Raw genomic sequence first — 22280 nt, 5'->3', positions numbered from 1 at the left:
GAGCCCATTCCAGCAGCCCCAGGGGGCACTCAGAAATCAGTTCCTGAGCCTATTCCTGCAGCCCAGGAGGGCATTTCAACAAGTCCCAAGGGCTGTCCAGTGTCAGTATTTGAACTTGGTCCAGAGGCCCCTAAGAGCATCCCTGTTATATCCCCAGAGCCCACTCCAGACTCTCCCCCGCTACAGATGAAGTTCTTGTCAGGCTTGTCGCATCCTTGGAGGCCAACCCTGAAAGACTTGTCAGTCATGTAAAGCCCACAGAAGATGAAATTATCTCTCATGCTGTACCTTCGAAAACTGTCCATGTTCTATCCAAGGAGGGCCTTCCAGAGAGCCCTAAATTTCTCGTTGATGCCACCTCCGAATCCCTGGTTAGTCATGTCTTGCCTACCAAGAATATCCTGGAGTTTGGCCGTAATACCCAGTCCAGTAGGGGACCTTCACCTGTGAAATGTGCTTATAGAGGTGCCACTAACTATGCCCCCACCCTCTGTCGGTCATTGTCTGCAAGGTTTCCCTAAGATGGCACCACCCTGGTCAGCATTAAACCATTCCCCTGGAACATTTTCTGCCCTTCCCATCCCACCCCCCGTGTTTCCTGACAGGCCTGGACATCCATGGGTCCCTTCCCACCCACCCCCCAAGTCAATACCATTTTGGCTCCCTACCAACCCTGTGACCCATTTAACTCCACCCAGGATGGACGCCAGGAGGCATCCTTTGGGGGGGGGGGGGTATACTGTGAGGATCCTGCCCTGACAGTCTTGTCTTTCCTATCTTTGTTTAATAGGTCTCTGTTCATTTTTGTGCCTGAGCACATGGTTGTGTTTTTATGTTGGCCATGTGCTCCCCTTGTCCTGCCTCCTCGTTTCTAATCCTAGTTTTTTCCAATTGTTATTTTGTTTTCAGTTTATTCCAGTTATTTCTAGTATTACTTTTTGTTTTTCCTTTTTTAGTTTTCTTTTCTCCCTAGGCATTGGTTTGCAAGTTTACTTTTATCTGTCAAATTCTTGTCTCCCCTGTTTTGTCTTTGTGTCTGTGTTGGTTCCTGCCCTGCTTCCTGAATCCTCCCTGGTCACTGGTTCTTCTGACCTGACAGACATTGTGGTGCTACAAGGGGTTCCTTCAACTGGGTCAGGCCCTTCCTACTGGAGTTGCTACCAGGTCTCCTTTTGCCACAGAGTCTGGAGCCATGTCCTTCTGACCAGCCTGTTCTCCTGTCGTGTGCCCTGCCCTATTGTGGACTGTCTTACTGCATCATCTGTTTTTCACTCTTGTTAATAAACTGTTTTCCCCCTGATAATTCTGCATCTGGGTCCTCCCTTGCCAAACCCTGACAAACGTAACTTTGTGACGTTGGCAGTAAGTAACTGCAATGTCGTGGCAACGTCGCGGATCGGTAGTCGTGTGCTGGTAATCAGTTGGTAATTTTTTTTTATACTTTATTATTTTATGGCCGGACATGCAGTAGGTAAACCTAATTTATGTCCTCATGTGCCCAAACTAATTTAAAGGCTATTTCAGCAGCTGTGAATGATGAATACATACTCTAAATTAATTCAGTTAATTTATTAACAAACATATGAACAGTAATACACCCAAATTATTAATAAAAACATAGGACATACCGAAATATGAAATGAAACATAGCGAATGAAAGCATTCAGCCCATACAGAAGCACATAGATTGAAATATATTAAATACATTTCCATATATTTAAATATCTATATCATTCTGTAAGCATCCAGGGTCAAAACATTATGCACAAATATGCAATTCTTATAGGCACTCGGTACATTGCATTTAAATATTTAAGAGCCGTCTTTAACCATGCACACAATTCATCAACTAATCACATGCTCCCACAATAATACATCAGCTAATCAAACCCTTAACCAAACCACTACAAATAATTAATTGAAAATCATATGCAATATGTTATGAACAGTTGTATTATAGCAAATCAAGTTTAATGAATCTCATACCTATCATATACACTGTTCACACTGCCACAAAAACTATATAAAAAAAAGATGCTTATTTTGTTTTGTTTGAACTGTTTAGCCTGTTGGAGTATGGCAGTGTGAATTGGCGTTTAGGTGCTTTGGAAAAAAAAGTATATATAAGCAATTAACATTAAATTCTTAAATCTTAAGTAATTCTTACTTTCTCTATTCTTGCAATATTCAAGTGATCGTGTCCCTGAGTAATATCTGCATCTGCCGAAGTCTGAAGCTAGTAACAATATGTCTAATAATAGACAATATGCTAGTAGACAGCAATCCTTGTGAGAGAGAGGTCTGGTGTGGAGGTTGGATCTGGAACTGACTTCTCTTGATTTAATTATCTGCATTCACAAACTACCCTGAAAATAATTCAAACATTAACAATGATTGTTATAAATGTAACGCAAAGCTATTATATTCATAATGCTCATTTTGGATTCCACAGCTCATTTTGGAAATATAGTTATATCAGTAATATGCAGCATGCACGATACAAGGCAGTGGTTGGTAACTTCATCACTTTGAGGTATGATATCTATATCAGTAAGGCTACTTTAAGAAAAAATAAAATGAATAAATTGTGTTATGTATTCAAATAGTTAGACATGCTAAAACACAGAATTTGGTAACAATAATAAAAAAAGAATAATATGGTGAGAAAAAATAAAACATTTCAGAGGGCCCAATACATGTATTTTTTCTTTTTTGTTTTCTTTAACCTTTAATAAATTGATGTGAAAATGTATAAACTACCAAAAAGCATTTGAGAAAAATTAAAATAGAATAAAAAAATTCTAATAATAAATTAAAATTAATTCTAAATTATATATATATATATATATATATATATATATATATATATATATATATATATATATATATATATATTTTTTTTTTTTTTTTTTTTTTTTATTAAAGTGGAAATCATTAAGAAAACTTAACTGACTGCTACTTTAAATAGATATTATTTGTGTTGTTTATTATTTATTTTTATGTATATTATATAATTTTGTAGCAAAAACTTTTGCAATATTTACATGCTGTTTATACCTGCATAAAATGTATTAAAATATGTTTAATTTCATAAAGTACAATTTAATTAAAAAATGTACCTACATTTTTTTGTATTTTGTGCTTTCAATTAAATATAAGACACATTTTCCATATATATTTTATCATTGAGTATTTCTTTAAAAAGAAAACCTAAAAATCTTGTCTCGTGAACCCAGTCTCGAGTCTCCTCACACCCCTAGTAGCCAGACCAAGTGATACAATAGATTTCTTTTGCATATGTGACAGCATAACATTAAGCAGAAGTATTTCGAATGAGTTAAACCTGTAACCTGTTTTCTGGGTAACATTGAGATCTCCGCCACGATCAGTCTGACGGGGCTCATGCTTTTAACAGTAATTCAGTGGAGTAGACTCATTTAAACCAATATAATGATTTGGTTTTAGACAGGTTTCAGTCAAGCAGAGTAAATCGAAACTATTATCTGTGATCATTTAATTTACTATAAGTGTGTTGGGTGCGAGTGATCTAATATTTATGAGCCCACACTTAAATTTTTTTGTTTTGTTTATTAATTGAGCATTTTTTTTTCTAAAGCCTGCATTAAATGTATATTTTGACCTCACTATTCGGGGAACAGACCAGCGTGAATTTTTTTTCAACGAAGACGATGACTAAAAATATTTGTTAAACAAATATTTTTCTGTAACTAAGATGAGACATTGATGAGCTAAAACTAATATCTGATGATAAAAACTATGAGAAAATTTATGGTGCATCTTCGTTAATAAGCACGACACCACACCACAGCAGTAATGACTTTATGCACTACTTTACTTCTAAAATCGATACTATTAGCGATAAAATTGCAACCATTCAGCCATCAGCTACATTATCACATCAGACAGTGCACTATAGACCCCCTGAGGAACAGTTCCACTCATTCTCTACTATAGGAGAGGAAGAATTGTATAAACTTGTTAATTCATCTAAACCAACAACATGTATGTTAGACCCTATACCATCTAAGCTCCTAAATGAGGTGCTTCCAGAAGTCATAGGTCCTCTTCTGACTATTATTAATTCCTCATTGTCATTAGGATATGTCCCCAAAACCTTCAAACTGGCTGTTATTAAGCCTCTCATAAAAAAAAAAAAAAACACAACTTGATCCCAAAGAACTAGTTAATTATAGACCAATCTCGATCTCTGTCCAAGATACTAGAAAAGGTGGTATCCTCACAATTATATACCTTCTTAGAGAAAAATGGTATATGTGAGGATTTCCAGTCAGGATTTAGACCGTATCATAGTACTGAGACTGCTCTCCTTAGAATTACAAATGATCTGCTCTTATCATCTGATCGTGGGTGTATCTCTCTATTAGTTTTATTGGATCTTAGTGCTGCGTTTGACACAATTGACCACAGCATTCTTTTGCATAGACTTGAACACTTTGTTGGCATCAGTGGAAGTGCATTAGCATGGTTTAAATCATACTTATATGACCACCATCAGTTCGTAGCAGTGAATGAAGATGTATCATATCGATCACAAGTGCAGTATGGAGTACCTCAAGGCTCAGTACTAGGGCCGCTACTCTTCACGCTTTATATGTTACCCTTGGGATATATCATCAGGAAACATGCTGTTAGCTTTCATTGTTATGCTGATGATACTCAGCTCTATATTTCTTCGTGGCCCGGTGAAACACACCAATTTGAAAAACTAATGGAATGCATAGTCGATATAAAAAATTGGATGACGAGTAATTTCTTACTGCTAAATTCAGAAAAAAACAGAGGTGTTAATTATAGGACCTAAAAACTCTGCCTGTAATAACCTAGAACATTGTCTAAGACTTGATGGTTGCTCAGTCAATTCTTCGTCATCAGTTAGGAACCTAGGTGTGCTATTTGATCGCAATCTTTCCTTAGAAAGCCACGTTTCTAGAATTTGTAAAACTGCATTTTTCCATCTCAAAAATATATCTAAATTACGGCTTATGCTCTCAATGTCAAATGCAGAAATGTTAATCCATGCATTTATGACTTCAAGGCTAGATTATTGTAATGCTTTATTGGGTGGTTGTTATGCACGCTTAGTAAACAAATTACAGCTAGTCCAAAAAGCAGCAGCAAGAGTTCTTACTAGAAGTATGACCATATTAGCCCGGTCCTGTCAACGAAACCCCCCACATTCCTGAACACACACACACCAACTTTTCTTAATAATAAAGTCCTTAATAATATGTATTTCGAATATATTTGTGCATTGTATAAAATGGTTAATCCTTGTTATGTGAAAAGTATAAGTTGCTAGCTTATACTTTGGAAATGTTTATTCTAATTTTAATGTTCTCAAATAAGAATCATGAGTCTGTAACCCTACCCCTGACCAGCTCATAAAACTTTATGACCCCACTGGGCAACAGGACAGGAAAGAGCCTGTTCACCGGTACCTTTTTCTCAATGTATCCTAAACTATTACTTTTTCAATGTGGTCTCAATGTATTAAGTATTGCTTTTGGTGCATTAGAGAATCCCCATATAAATTGGAGAATCTGCAGTTTTTTATCGTGTGCTAATCAAACGTTAAATGTGTGTAATTCGGCATTTGAATGTAACTTCGTGTTTCTATCAGTTATATATGTACTGTTTGGTGTTTTTGGAATTGTCATGTTGTGACCCAACTATCCATCTGTATAAAAGGTGTGTAAAAATGTATTAATCTTGAATTACGAACTTGCTAGAATATCACTGCTGAGATCTGACAAGCCTAAGTTATTAGGGTGGGTGTTTCCACAGAGACAAAGGAACTTTTTCCCATTTCAGATCGCGGATGTTCATTGGTTGTTCACGCGAACAGAGGCGTGAACCTTTTCAAACCATAAGAGGCGACCCAGGAAGGTCCGCCTTCTCTTACGTTCTCTTATGCGCTGATCTCCTGTTTCGATCCTTTTTGCTCCCACTTGTCCCTCTGCGCGGCCTCGGGCCGCGCTCCTATCGCCGTCCCCCTCAGCACAGGGGCTGAGAGCACAGCCATTCTCATGGCTCCTTCAGAAGCTTTCGTTTTCATTGTTTTGTTTTCTTCTCTTTACTAGGTTTATTCAACTATTCGCCTCTCCACACAAGGAAGACGAATTCTGGAACATTGTTTGTTGAACCTTTCAAATACTGCGCCATTCCGCAGCAGCCCCGGGCCGGAAGACAAAGAGACCACGCTCACGCCAAGCTCCAGCGCAGCTCACACACGCGTCGCCGGTCTCACGCCACACACACTGGACAGTTGCAAGTATCGTTTTCTATGGAGATTTAAATGTTGCTTAAAGTTTGCCTATGATTTGAATCATTGGTGTCTTTCAAGTGTTACTGTCTGTGAGTTTGCACTGAGCTCATTCTGGGAAAATGCTCTCTCTCTCTCATCTCCCTCCTCTCTCATTCATTCTCTCTCTCTCTCTTTCTCTCTCTTTCTCTCCCTTATTTGGATTCCGTTATGTCTTGTACAAAGTTTACTGTCCGTAGTGTCGTACACGTATTTACTCTGTGTGATTTGTAGTTTGATGTATTATTAGTTCAATTATTAAAAACCCATATATATCCATGATTGCCTCCGAACCGCTCACTTTAAGAGTCAATGAAGTGTCTGATCTTAGCTACGTGCTGTTTAAATTTAGAAACTAAATTTATCATAATGATAGGATACTGTTTTCATGGCCAGAGAATATTTTTCCTTGAATTATAAGAAGTGATAACTTTATTGAAAATTGATAAGTTAATCTTATGGCCGTTTGCTGGACAAACCACTGTTTGATTTGCAGTAATTTACAGTAAGAGATATCACAATAATTGATATGAAGAATGGAATATTGACATATTAATGAGTAAATTACAGTGGCCTGTAATGAGTTATTGATGAATGCAATTGAGCTATTTTTCATAATCAATAAAATTTAGTGTAACTGTCATATGAGATATATATTAATCATATTCCTGATTAATTATTCAAATTCCCTTTATATCATTTGAGTTAATTCTTATGTACAACCCAGTGCGGCTACATCCGCTACGTTCTTAAAACTCAGGCAATTTGATAATACCTAGAATATCAAAATCAACTGCGGGCGGCAGATCCTTTTCCTATTTGGCGCCTAAACTCTGGAATAACCTACCTAACATTGTTCGGGAGGCAGACACACTCTTGCAGTTTAAATCTAGATTAAAGACCCATCTCTTTAACCTGGCATACACATTACATACTAATATGCTTTTAATATCCAAATCCGTTAAAGGATTTTTAGGCTGCATTAATTAGGTAAACCGGAACCGGAAACACTTCACATAACACCCTATGTACTTCCTACATCATTAGAAGAATGGCATCTACGCTAATATTTGTCTGTTTCTCTCTTGTTCCGAGGTCACCGTGGCCACCATGGCCACCAGATCCAGTCTGTATCCAGATCAGAGGGTCACTGCAGTCACCCGGATCCAGTACGTATCCAGACCAGATGGTGGATCAGCATCTAGAAAGGACCTCTACATCCCTGAAAGACAGCAGAGACCAGGACAACTAGAACCCCAGATACAGATCCCCTGTAAAGACCTCGTCTCAGAGGACCACCAGGACAAGACCACAGGAAACAGATGATTCTTCTGCACAATCTGACTTTGCTGCAGCCTGGAATTGAACTACTGGTTTCGTCTGGTCAGAGGAGAACTGGCCCCCCAACTGAGCCTGGTTTTGCATTATTGAGACACTGTTTTCCAAATGAATGTTGTTCAGTGCTTTGACGCAATGTATTTTGTTTAATGCGCTATATAAATAAAGGTGATTGATTGTTTGAATAAGACTAGACCGGAATATAATATTACTCCATGTGTGTGTTCACTGCTGTGTGTGTGCACTTTTTATCACTTTCCTAATAAAGTACCTTATCAAGTCATTAACCAACAAAGATGTTAAATAAATATGTAAAGTGAACCTACTGTATCTGAAAAAAATGAGTTTAATTTGTTTCTCTTTCGTATTTGTCTTATTGTCTTATTCTGCTTCTTTCAAAAATGATATATTGTATATGAACACTATATTTTTTTTAGAAATTGCTCCCTTTTCACTACTGTTAAGGGGATAGTTCACCACTTCTATTTAAGTGGGTAGAACAAGTCATCATAATAGTTATTTGAGAATTGTTTTACTAGTCACATGGAGCGAAGTGTCCTGGAGATGTTGCTCTGCTCCAACTCTGCTGGGGTGCAGGCTATTAGCGCGAAAAAGCCTAGGACGCTCACAGAAAAGATTCCAGTTACTAACAAATAGCTCCTCTGACCACCTCCACTGGTCGGACTTCTGTGTTCCAGCCATGATGCCGTGCTTCAGCAGCTAAATCGGCATAGTGCAGATGTTTTCGCTCATAAGCCTCATCTACCGGCTAACATAACATGAACGTGCCGGATTACGGAGTCAATCACATTGTCGTGTTCTGTCTCGCAAAGTGGAGTGAATCGGGTTCCGGTGGAGATCCTGAAGACCAGAGGTGGCGGAGGGAGAGAGGTCATCGCCCAGGGTCTGGCTCATGTCTTACGCTGTGGCATGGGGTGAAGGACATCTGGGAAGATTGCGTCCTGGGTACACCAGGCCTGTGCAGAGAAACACACGGAGAAGACGTGGTGGGACTGTTAGCAGCATGCTGTATACTTACCCCGGACTTATGAGCGTCAACCCTTGACTGTTTCCAGCATGGCTCTCCGTTCTCTCAGCTGGGGCTGCTTCTTAACAAGGTCATGGATCTGCTTCTCCGCGACCTCCAGCTCCTTATTAGAAATAAACAAACTAGAGAATAGGGAAAATGCAGAAAAGAAAAATAGCAAAATGGAAAACACAAAAAATTCTTAAGATTTTTAGATTTTACAGATGCATGATGATATATTGTAAAAAATAAATATTAAGATAATTAATAAGCTTTCTCGATTCAACTGTGTTTTCTATCTCTGTCAGCAGCTTCCATTAGAAATTTTCTTGGAACTTCCCCTCTGTTTTAGAGGGTTTTTAAGACACTCCTGAAATCACAGTAAAATTTTAATCAATATTTGTTTACAATGAAAAATAATGTGGATTGAAATAGTTTCAGCCCATTTTTGACTGCATGCAAGTGGCGTCACTGATAGACTACAGTGCAGACTTTTAGGTTTAATTAATTAGCTTACTTCCATTTATCTATTGAGAAATCATCAAAAACATTTATAAAGCTATCAAAACCGCTCTTTTAAGCATAAGAGCTGATTAAAAACTTTCATTAATAAGAGCTCAAATCTATTAGGCTTAAACGGTACTTATGTTTCTACGCTAGTGTAATACTTGCTAACAGACATTTCAGATAATTAAAGAAAGCTACCATAATCACAGAGGTATAAATATTAACAAAAGTACTTAAAGTAGACTGTGGATAATATAAACATATGTTACTTAACCAATCTGTCGCAGTTGTTGAACTTTTCTTTGGCATAACTGATGAGAAACAGAAAATGTCAGACGGTTGCCATGGTAACTCTCAACGGCTAGTAAGCTAAGAAAAACAATAATATAAAAAAAAGCTTTTAGCGTCTTTAAGGAGTTCAAGACTTTTGTTTTAACTTTGTTTTATAAATTTTATCAACATATTTTTTTGTTATAAATTGTAAGACTCACCTTAGAAAGCTCATTCTCCTGTCAGATACAGCTGAAGTAGCCTCAAACAAATGCGCTGTCCTCCTGATACAGTATCTGCGGTTGATGAGATGGTGTAGCCAGTCTGTGTCATTATTTCACGTTCATAACTCCTTACGAAATAGAAAGTTTCACAACCCTGAAAAAATGTATTTCCTTTCTTGTCAATACTGTGCACGCGGTGCGTCAGTTCTGGAAGCGCGCGCGCTGTATGGCACGTCACTATATATTAAAAGCATATCCATATTCTGACTTGGTCAAAAGAAACACATTTTAGCTTTAAGGAACATTTAATCTTGTGTCTGAAGTTTAATGACACTTTTTAGATAGCACTATACTCAGAGAGCATGTAAAGAACGTACAAAATTATGGTAATGAAGGTATGTGCATACGACGTTGTAGTTACGTTGCCAGTAAGTCATGAAGTTACCAATATATTATGAAGAGAGGACCTATCTGGGACGTTCTTGGTTATCTGGTCACGTTGGAAGGACATACTGATGGCGTCGTGAGTTAGTAATGTGATGGTAATAAAATTACGGGCATGCGACGTCGTAGTTACGTTGTCAGTTGGTAAGTCATGTAATTATCAAAAATTACCAATAGAGGTCGGGATCATTGCGTCACGTTGCAATGCATTTTGGGAATCACGGTACAGAAGTAGATGTACTGTATAGTAGGCATTAGGTAATGTTGGTCATTTGGTCATTAGTTTTGATTATTTTTTGGAAAATGGTTCAGTATTGCTGTATTGTGAACTGCTGTAATCGGTCTCATGATCGACAGGGCAAACGCCTCGTGAATCATATTAGTTTACAACATTTTCCTACTTGGGAAAAAAAAACACAAGGTGTCTGAATTCACCAAGAGGCGTCAGATGGCTTGGGTCGCCACTGTACGGAGGAAAACCATCACCTTCGATAATATTATAATACATAGTTATGATGAGACATGTTTTGTATGGTCTCTCTCTCTCTCTCTCACACACACACACACACACACTCAGACACAGACACATTACGTTTTCTCTAGTTTTTGGCCAGTAAGGGAGTCAGTTTAGTGTCTGTATTTTTTGTTTAAACATTTTCTTTTGACCCAATCCTGAACTTGTGTGAATATATCCAGATATATTCACATTCACACACACACACAATAACAATGGTTTTTATTTAGTTTTTTAAAGAAAGGTAGGCCTATTTACAGATTTTCTTACCATTCATTCTGACTTTTTTTATCAGGATTGTGATATATAGACGACAATAGATATAAATGTTATAACTGTGAGATAAATAGTTGTTTTTTTTCTTTATTTAATTAATTAATTCCTTTATTTAGTGGTGGAAACGAGCTTCCATAAATAGCCCACAAGGCGGGAGTATTGTATTGTATTATAACGAGATCCATGATGAAGATATTCTGCTGTCTCTAGTGATGAGCGCCAATCTATTCTTTTAGGCAGCGGCTATGTGCACTAGGTGTAAATTGCATATTTTCTTAGCGATAGATGATATTTACACTAAGTGCAAATAACTATAGATTATATTTACACTGTTAAAATAGCAAGATTTTCTGCTATTCATTCTACTTATTTCAAATAGTGGCAATTTTCTGCATCTAAGTATTGTAGTACATTATAAAACAGTACACAATAATACAATAATAGCGTAGTGTGTAAATGATCATTTTAATTAAATTTTTTTGATGGATGCCACCTTACTGGGACAAAAAAAGCACTCCCTACACCTACCCTAACCAATATTTATTTTCAACTTTTTAATTATTTCCTTAATTTTTATTGAAAATAATTGCCTTTCCACAATACGATATGAGATTTTGAAAAAGGAGAAAAATGTTTGTCAAAAAACAGACATGAACACGGGTCGAATGTACCAAAGAGCACAGATTTTAACCACTACACCACTACAGTTGACCTTAATCCAACATCATTTGGTACTGCAATCACTATAAAAATACTGTAGAGCGGTGTATCCCCTCCCCCTACCCCCTGACTTGAGGTTGCCAGATTATGGAGCTTTTATTATGACAAAATGATTTGAATTTGAATTGTGTAAATTTGAATTATTTGCAAGTGTAATCTAACAAAATTGAATTTTATGTGGTAGTTTAAATAGTTCTGAATTTAATTTTTTTTAAATGAATATTGAACATTTGAAATTTAACAAACTGAAATGTTTTTTTATGGCTGAATTTTATAGACGTGTATTTTCAAATAACTAGTTTTTTTGTTCTGAATTCTTATACTGCAAATATTCATTTAAAAAAAATTCAGATTCAAGTTTTCAAGATGAAGAAATTCGGATCTTCAAATTCAGTTTTCTAAAATTCAGACTCAAAAATTCAGATCTTACAGAAAGTAGGTCACAGGTCATCCACAGGGAAGAGTAGATGATCTCAGAAAAGTCGAACAGAGCATTTTGGCCAATTGGGGACTGCGGAAGTTTTCAAGCGCGAACGTGGTTGTGGTTCAAGAGGTTGCCACTCTCTGACTCTGATCATGAATCACCCGGTGTTGTGTTATATTCGGTACCGTGAAAAACTGTTCCCGTTGGTGGAGTTAACATGAATATTCATTAGTTCCCTTATTGTGGGCTTGTCCTTTAAACAACGTACAAACGAATGGAACTGAAAATATCAGTGCACGCTCGTCAAATCTCTATTTGATTTAATGGATTATTTTGAACAGGTAACGAAGTGTCAATGTTAAGCGTTAATTAGCATTAACTGCAACAGTGCCAAAACAATGGATAGTTTATATGATAAATTGTCTTTCATGTTTTGCTTGATTGATTACAGGCCCACAGAAAAACAATCAATAAGCTAATTTAACCTTTCTTACCTAAAATAGTTTTTACTGTTTGGTGTATTACTTTTTATATTTCATTTGTAGGGCTTTTTTATAATAGTTTGCTTTGATTAGACTACATAGTTGTCATTGGAGAGAGACTAGTACAATTTGTATACAAAGCCTGAAACAAACCGCTACAAATGTATCTGTGTCTTAATAAAATCGTTGTGAGCATCCTGTGTCATGCTTTTTTTAACCTTTTTTATATATATATATATATATATATAACCAGTTTTTACCAGCCTTCACAGCCCCATCAGTGTATTTATTATTATAAATGCAAATTTACTTCTGTCACATATTTTATCCTAATACTAAGATTTTAAAGTCATGCAACATTGAAACAAAATTTGAGTTAATTTTTATATTTAAATGAACAGTCTTTTTAAAATGGACACATTTTTCTTTATTGCATTGAGTTAACAGTCAAATACAGAGCTTAACTGTTTAGACAATCTGAGAAAGAACCACTAATAATAAATATAATAATAATGAATATCATAAGCATACATTGCACACATTGAATCTGTTCTTTGACCATAGGCACTGAACAACCTCATCATGTCATGTTTAAGAATAGTCAGTGATCCATTGTGTAAATAATGTTTACATTTGAAAATCTATTTCAAAATTGTTTTCCACATTTTACAACTATTACAATGAAACCCAAATGTTTCTTTGTCAGCCAAACTCTGTTCTCCTGGCGCTTACAGAAATTAATATCCTCTGAGATTCAGTTAATATTTCAATAATTTATCAACACTCTTTAATTTTGACAGTTCTCTGATGTGTATTAATAGTAACATGGCATGCAGGTTAACAAATAACATGTTATCTTTAAGTATGTTTACGGTTTAAAATCATACTCAAAAAAAAAAAAACGATATTGTAGATCACATAAATATTACATTCATTAAATGTTACTATGACAAGTAAAGAAGTAATTGCTTTATGAATTTAACTCAAATAGAAAAGACAAGGAAAGTTGTGTTAAAGTATGTATGGAATGAAGCAATGCAAAATTAGGTGAGTGTCTGAGATATTTATTGTCTCTGGATGAGAACAGCCTCCATGTATGTCCAGTTCATACAATGATCAGCTACTGTACCAGTGACTTCAGCTCTCTCATCCAGTCTGAAAGAGACTGAAACAGACTGACTTTACATGATATATGTGGAAACATCACAAAAGCAAATCAAAGCCATATTATAACATTGGTGATGATGAGACACATGATTTCTTATCCAAATGTAAAAATAATATTCTAGGAGTAGCTGCTGACCTATGTCCAAGAAGACTGCATCAGAACACTACTTTAAGGTTTATGCACCGTTTTATATAACCAATTACAAATTAGATTGATTACAATATTGACATTTTCACTGAAAGAAAATAGTTTTTAGTAGCCTATGTATGTGACTTATTTAGGTAACAGAAACACTGGGTACATACAATCTAAACTTTTTTATAAATGACACAGGATAGCTAGCCTATAGCTATATTTATTAGGCGGCATATACATTTGTTTCAAGCATTGTCATGAATACATTGCAGTCACCAGTAGCCTAACTTAGCTAATACTATTCAAACAGCAATTAATGCCCCACAAATGAAATTTATAAAAAGCTAAACACATAAAAAAAATATGATTATGAATATACAATGCTTCAGTGTTTAACATTGACACTTCGTTACCTGTTCAAAACAATCCAAGTAACATTAGCGATTTGAGGAGCGTGCACTGATTAGGGAACTAATGAATGTCCATGTAAACTCCACCCACGGGAACAGTTTTTCAACGGAACCGAATATTACACAACACCGGACGCGAACGGTCAGAAGCGACCTGTGAAATCCCCAACAGCACACGGATTCCCCATCCTATTTCTGACCTAGTCCCAGCTCTTTGCAACAGTCGCTTCAAACATGGTGTTGCATCGCGCCGCTCGCGTCCTGTCCGTGTAACTTAGGCCCAGTAGACACAGTGGCGTTCTAATCAATTTTACACACAATATACTTTAAAACAAACACCAGAGATCGCTTAGACCAGTGTTAATTTCGTTGACTAAATATTTTCGTCATTATTTTCGTCACGAATATATTTTTGCGGACGAAAACGAAACGAAAACTAAAAAAGAAGTCACTGATGGAGACTAAAACTATGACTAAATTGATTGACATTATCGTCAACGAATAAAGGACGAGACGAAAATAGACTGTGACGAAAATCAAATCAGCAGACGGGAGAGATGCGAGGAATGATCAAAAGTACCGGCAAAACGGAACAGGCGAGACTGCATGAGAGAAGAGAACCAATCCGAGCCTGACTTATTGAGACGTGAAGCTAAGGTTTTCAGTTTTTAAATGAGCTCCCGGGAAGTCGGCATTCGAAGAGGTGATGTCTAAAAGAGCGACAAAATGTCCACAGCTCACTTCACGTTTGACGACGAACAAAACAAAACAAAGCGTAAAGCACGCGGAGCGCTCATTCGTGGCAAGAACACAACCAATTTGAAAAGACATTTACAGACGAACCACCTGGACATTTTCTCAAATGTAATTTCACAACGATATTCTTTTGTTAGATGAGAGTACAATACTAATACGTAATATTATGATACATACATTTGATTAATACTAATGTTTAGTATATTTTATTATGTTCTACTTGTTGACAATATCACAAATATTTCTATATTAGTCATGTGAAACGTGAATGTTCACATCCTATCATTATACATAGTAATCTAGCAATATTGTAGTATTTAAAACATACAATATTGCTAGACAAATGAATACCTTATAAAATCTTGTTACTTTTTTTATCCACCCAACTTATTAAATATTTACTTTAAATGTATGCACTTATTGTTCAGCTCAGCTGTAAGCTTTAAGGTCCTGGACCTAACTTTATTTTTCTTTTATTGATGGTCAATTGGCAGCTAGTTATTGTTTACATTATCATGACAGTGTTTGTTGCTGCATAAAAGCTTTTGAATCGAAATAAAGACACAGTTGTGTTGAAATAAAGTTGAATTTGTGTTTTATATATTTTGGTTAAGTTTGTTTCCTATACCAGCTGTAAAAAAATTGTCTAGTAAATCTGTTATTGATTTTAGTCTTATTTTAGTCGACTAAAATACCAAGCAATTTTAGTCGACTAAAATACAAAGCAATTTTAGTCGACTAAAATAAGACTAAAATTAAAACAATTCAGATGACTAAAACTTGACTAAAACTAAAAAGAATTATAGTCAAAAGACTAAGACTAAAACTAAATTAAAATTTCGTGTCAAAATTAACACTGGCTTAGACAAATGTCTCACGTGCTGAGAACGCTAACCTAACATATAAAAACAAAATCAGTTTAATAGTCACTTACCACTGGGTGATCCATGATCAGAGTCAGAGGTCATCCCTTACGAAAAATAACCATGGTTTTATTATAGTAAAACTGTAGTAACCCATGGTTTTTTGGCGTGTTGACTACCATTTGTATAACCACATATTTACTACAAATACCATGGTTAAACTATGGTTAATATAGCAAAACCATGGTTATTTTGTGGTTACCATGGTTTAACTATAGTAACCATGGTTTTTTGGTTTTATTTGTAGTAAAACCATGGTTAATTTTCGTAAGGGCAGAGAGTGGCAACCTCTTGAACCACCAACACGTTCGGGCTGGAAAACTTCCCCCAGTCCCCAATTGGCCAAAATGCTCTGTTGGACTTTTCTGAGATCATCTACTATTCCCTGTGGATGACCTGTGACCTACTTTCTATAAGATCTGGATTTTTGAGTTTGAATTTTTGACATTGAATTTTAGAAAACTGAATTCGAAGTTTCGAATTTCTTCATCTTGAAAACTTGAATCTGAAATTTTTTAAATGAATATTTGCAGTATAAGAATTCAAAAAAAAAAAAAAAAAAACTAGCTATTTGAAAATACATGTCTATAAAATTCAGCCCATGTACTTTTGCGTCCATTCGTTTTTCTTTTTTTAACAACTATATAAAAAACAAAAAATGTGCTTTTCTTTATATTTGTTTTCAAGTTAATGGAGAGATTAACCACAAACAAAGTAAATTTTCTTATTTAAAATTATTTTATAAATGAAAATCAAATTATTGGTATACAACTATTTTTTCAGTTTTACAAAAATGCAATTTTTGATTCTTGAATTTTATTTGAGTTGACCCGGAACATTTATTTGATGACCTTTTCGTCGCCACGTTGATTACGTTAAAGTTGAACCGCTACACATGCAGGATTAGTTCAGCAAAAAGATGGAGCAGTACGTTCTTTTTAAAGGAAGCAAAAGGGTAACGTTGAAGGACGATGACATGAGCGAGGAGAAGATAGGTCGAATTTTTCAGGTGTGTACAAACATCAGTATTAGTAGTTTACAGAGAAAAAACACTTGATCTTCGAAATGCACAGTAACTTTTTTCGTTCAGCTTTATTACTAACGTTACATGTTTCAACCTAGCTTTACAGTAAAAAATCAATAAGAGAAAATTAGCTAATCAATGCTGGATAGATAAATGTAAGCAAACAGTGTCGATACTGGCAAAGTGTAATCAATTATGAAATGAAAACAATTCGGCCATAAATCAGTCATAAAGACAGTGGTGTTATCACATGGAGTTGTGGTTATTAACCTTGACCTTGCTATTGTTTTTAAGGTTTCATCGCAGACTCTGTATTTGACAGATGATTCGAATATAGCAATTTTCCCGGCACAGTCAGGGTTACTTCAGTGCCCTAGACTTCACTGCACGTGGGCATTATGAGGTCCATGGGGATGAAGTGGAGAAAGGGGTTCTCACCCCAGGAACACCCCTCTCAACCCCAACAGCCTCCCAGCGTTTCTCCTTTACACGCAATACTCCACCCTCTGCAGCTGCTGGTTCCCCTGCGGCAGCTGTTGCAGGACCTCCGAAAGCCGCCATGACTCGATCATTTCAGAGGTAACTTATCGTTATTGTTATGTTAGAAAGATTCTCAGTAAAGCTTTGAAAAACAGCTATATTTCATTTATATTGATAATTTTCACAGTCAAAAGACACTACTATTTTATTTTAGACACTACTATTTGTATCATGGGCACCAAAATGTCGAAAAGCACACAGGTTCAGTTGGCTCCATGTAGCATAATTTATTAACAAAAATGCCTAAAAATTTAGTGATTTATACTTTAGTTTGTGTGTGTGTGTGTGCACGCACGTGTGAAAGAGAAATGAAATTCTGAATTTGTCGTGCATAATGTCTCCAGATCCATTTACATAGCTGATTTAGTAAACGGCAAACTGAGGCCAAGCAGGATGGTGGTAGTTCGTTTCATGGAATGTGAGGCTACAGTACATGGCATTATTGGGAAAGTTCAAGATGCTCTTGGCAGTTATGATCCTGTAATTCTCACCGATGCCCAGGGCAATGGGATACTTGACTCTGAAGGAACTAAAGGTGCATATTTGTCAATTTGTTTGCATTTTTAATCTGTTTTAAACATCAAAAGTAATATGACAATTTTTCATGGCATGTCACCTCCACGTACTCAGGATCCATCTACTGGAAGCAAAATGCCCGCAAGGTATTTGCCATTGCAGAGCACGACTTCACGGAATTTCAAGGCAGCAAGAGGAAAAGAAGGTACAGAATTAGTATTTGTGAATAAATATTTTTTTCAAATGCACAAGTCAATTCTAATTTATTTTAAACTCAATTTAGCTCAAGTCGGAAAGATGATGAAACATCAAGTCTACAAGATGTCTATGATAAGATAGAAGAAGTGGTGCTGACGTCACAGGGCCTTCAGCAAGTTATCTCAACTATCAAAGAGCTTTCTGAGCTGTCCAGTCAAACACCTGCCAAAACCTTGACTGAAGTCCAAACAGAGAAAATAAAATAATAATAATAATAATAATACATCAAACTTGTATAGCGCTTTTTTGGACACTCAAAGACGCTTCACATGGGGAAACAAACAAAACAAAACAAAACAAAACAACAAGGGTTTAGGGAAAAGCTAGTTTGAACAGGTGGGTTTTGAGTACTGATTTGAAGTTTGGCAGTGAGTCCGAGTTTCTGATGGATGTAGGGAGTGAGTTCCAGAGGGTGGGGGCAGTGATAGCGAAGGCAGCTTAAAAGCAGCTTTCACTTGCATAGTCTGCAAAGGTAAGAGGTTAACCATATCTTTATAAACTGATGGAAGGGTTTGGATGTATTAACTTTTTAAAATGAGGGACAGAAACCGCTTGCATTTCATAAAAAAAATTAATTTGCTTTCCGAAAATGAATAAAAATCACAAAAGAGTTTATAACAATATGAGTAATTATTTTGGGGCTTTGATAGCATGAGATAATCATTATTTGTGTTTATGGGGACAGGGCTTATCCTAGTCCCAGAAAATGCATGTTTGAGCTGCCTAAATTTAAAAACATCTTGTAATTGTATGTCTTAACATATATCAATGCCAACTAAGGCCTAGTCCTGGATTAATTTAAACCCTTTCCAGGGAATTGGAAACTGCCACTTTATGTACCTTTTTCCAGGTAGTTGGATAATAAAGTTTGCCTTTTTTAAACACCCCATCTCTGCACAATAACTGATTTTTTTTTTTTTTTTTTTTTTTTTTTTGTAACATTTTGTTTTTTAGGACCCATTGATCAACTAGTATTTGCCACCTGCTGTAGAAGCCTGATCGGATGCAAACTTTGTGTTGATCAATGGATGGCTACTTCATCACAGTGCTTAAAATGCAGAGAGGAAGCTCTTAGCAACCATATCTTTCTTGCAGCAGGTCTCTCTGAAGACATTAGTGTAGAGTAGGCCTACATTACCCAGGAAAAAATGTTTAGCTGTTCAGCAATTCAAGTTTAGTTCAGTAGTTTATTTGACAGTTGTTGTGTAAAGTTTTGTTGCACAACTACTTAAAACAAGAACTAAAAAGAAATACTTTAATTTATCAGCATCATGTTGATGCTTAAATTTGTGTGTAATATTTTGTTTCTAGAAAAAACACTGAAAGCAGCATTGAACAATTAGAAGGCATGCTCTTTAAGAGTATCTTTGAGTTAAATTTACTAAACAGACCAAAGCCTCTTTAAAAGGCAAAAAGTTTTTGTTGACCGTATTATTGAGCAAGTAAGTGATGTCTGGCCACTTTTCTGAAAACAGTTGTTCCACTGTAGCCTTCTCATGTTCACTTGTAAAAGGGTCTGTTCCAAAGGCCGAAACCCTTGTCAAAGATGATCCCAGTGTGTTCATGTACAGATCAGCTGCTTCAGTTCCATGAGGCAGTAGTGCTGCTGAGATTTTTTTTGCACAACCACCACCCTGTGCAATCTGGTTGGAGATTCCTTTTCCTGTAGTAAATGGGACATGTTAACTTGTAATGTTTAAATGTCAACTGCTTGTTAAGAGTTTTTAAACATTATTTAGCATACCAGGAATCCTGTGGTTGTTCCATGCCTCTACTACCCTGCTAATGCCCAGATGACACAGCTGACAGACAAGGTTAGACACACAGTATCTTGTTAGGTTGCAGTCCATATCAATCAGTTATTGGTCGACCAGCTGAACAAGAGCCTCCTTCAAAGGGTAATTAACCCTGTTGTTTATTTCAGGCCAAATTCTCTCAATTGTGTGATTCTGATGAATGAAAGGAATTAAACGGGCTGTTTTATAGAGTAAAATCATCAGATTCCTAAAATTATATATATTTTTTATTAAAATAATTTATTATGAACATGTCATCTTATTTAAGAAAAAAAAAACTAAAATTTGGAAACCAACCTTTAAATACAAGTGATTGTAAAACAAGTTTGTATACGTTTTAATTTTATTAAAGTTGTGAGTTTTCAGTAGTTCAAATTTGAACCACAAGACAACACCTACCTTTGTTGATGTGGTCTGACGATATGGTGGTGTTGCTGTATTCATTCTGCGGTCAGCAAGAATTTCTTGCATAAATAGAGTCAAGAAAAACTCTTTTCCATGGTCCACCCTTATCTGGTTCCACATTCCATTGTTGATTACTGCAGGCCTTAAATTATATGATTTAAATAGAAATTGCTTTATACACACACACACACACACACACACACACACACACACACACACACACAAACAGTAAGTGTTTTGGAATACAAACCTGTACACTTCATCATAGATAATGAGGTTGTTCTTTACTGGCATACAGGAATATGCCATTATATTGCTGCTATAGCCATCAATTGCTAGGACATGTGTAGCTCCAAACATGACCAATTTTTCGTTTTGATCTAAATCAAAAAATCAAAAAAAAAAAAACTGTTAATGAGTTACATCGTTTTTATTTTTTGTGACCCTGGACCACAAAACCCGTCTTCGAAGCAAAGCACGGGTATAGGCTATATGTAAAAGCTAAAAATGAATTGTATGGGTCAAAATGATTATTTTTTCTTTTATGCCAAAAATCATTAGGATATTATTTAAAGATCAAGTTCAGTGAGGATATTTAGTAAATTTCCTACTGTAAATGTATATAAAAATTTGTGAGTGGATGCAGTTAATGACTTCATTTGGACAACTTGTATAATATAATCTCAATAAAAAAAAAAATGCAGAAATGATGTTATATAATAATAAAGCAAATGTTGTTGTAGAAGTAATTTTGTGGTACGTAATGCTATTTAACCCCTTAAGTGTCACCCCCCCCCTTTTTGGGGGTAGAGCTGAAAAGGGCATGTCCAGATTCAAATTAATGTAATTCTGGAACGGTTTGGAATATGAACCTAATTTTGGGCTCGTTTTTAAAAACACACTTGGAAGTTTCTTGTACATGTGAAAGAAGTTGAATAAAATGTAAAATAAAAAAGTTATAGGTGTTTAAGTTTGTTGTAATAAAAAAAATAATTTAATATTTATTAATATTTTATAAAAAAAAAATTAAAAAAAAGTATGTGTTGAATTTAATTTCATGTCAAATGAAAAGCCTAAAATCTAAAGAAGTTGTGTTCCAAATTTGACATTGATATCACAAAAAATGAGGTTTCTGTGTTATTTTTAGTTGCTATACCAACAATGTCCACTAGGTACTAGTCATGCTCCTTGTATGAATTGTAATGGACGACTGATTTGATTTTTTTTATTCAAACAGCAATAAAACATTCTAGATAGGTTGTAAATGTTTTTTTAATCAAACATAGCTACTAGAGTGTTGTTACAGAAACTTCATACATGATCATGATCATATTATCACATCATATTATGATCATACATGAAATTGACATTCATTTAATTTTTTACTGAATACTTGCAACATCAATCATAGATATACAAATATACATATTCAATTTATTCTCAATTTTTTTTATAAAAACTAGAAAAGATGTTTTGTCTGAATTATTGGCAGCCAAAAAAATATAAGAAATATATATTTTCGTGATTTTATATGTATGTATCAGCTTTTTGTAACAAAAGGCAAATACTTTTTTTTTTTTTGCTAAATTTTCTTGTCACAAATTTATGAATTACTGTCACTACATAATTTTAAATATAAAACAGTGGTCAAATATAAAAAATACAACCTCTAAGGTCTCCAATGATATATAGTTTGTCAAGATTAGTTTAGGTTTAGTATAGAATATTACGGTTTTAAATATGCAATGGCTTTGGGCCCACCGGTGGGCCAGTGACACTT

The 22280-nt window shown here is 35.5% G+C and overlaps 1 long non-coding RNA gene across 1 annotated transcript; it reads right to left on the bottom strand.

The window, feature by feature from the left end:
* Positions 1 to 19429: 19429 nt before the first annotated feature.
* On the bottom strand, positions 19430 to 20630 carry LOC113061290 (uncharacterized). Its single transcript, XR_003278344.1, has 3 exons — positions 20495 to 20630; positions 20044 to 20248; positions 19430 to 19962 (listed from the first exon to the last, which is right to left on the bottom strand). It is a non-coding gene; the product is annotated as an uncharacterized LOC113061290 (long non-coding RNA).
* Positions 20631 to 22280: the final 1650 nt, after the last annotated feature.

This window comes from Carassius auratus, chromosome 43 (assembly GCF_003368295.1).
Source record: "Carassius auratus strain Wakin chromosome 43, ASM336829v1, whole genome shotgun sequence".
Taxonomy (NCBI): Eukaryota; Metazoa; Chordata; class Actinopteri; order Cypriniformes; family Cyprinidae; genus Carassius; species Carassius auratus.
Note: the sequence above shows the minus strand (reverse complement) of the source record. Positions and strands in the feature narration are given on the sequence as shown.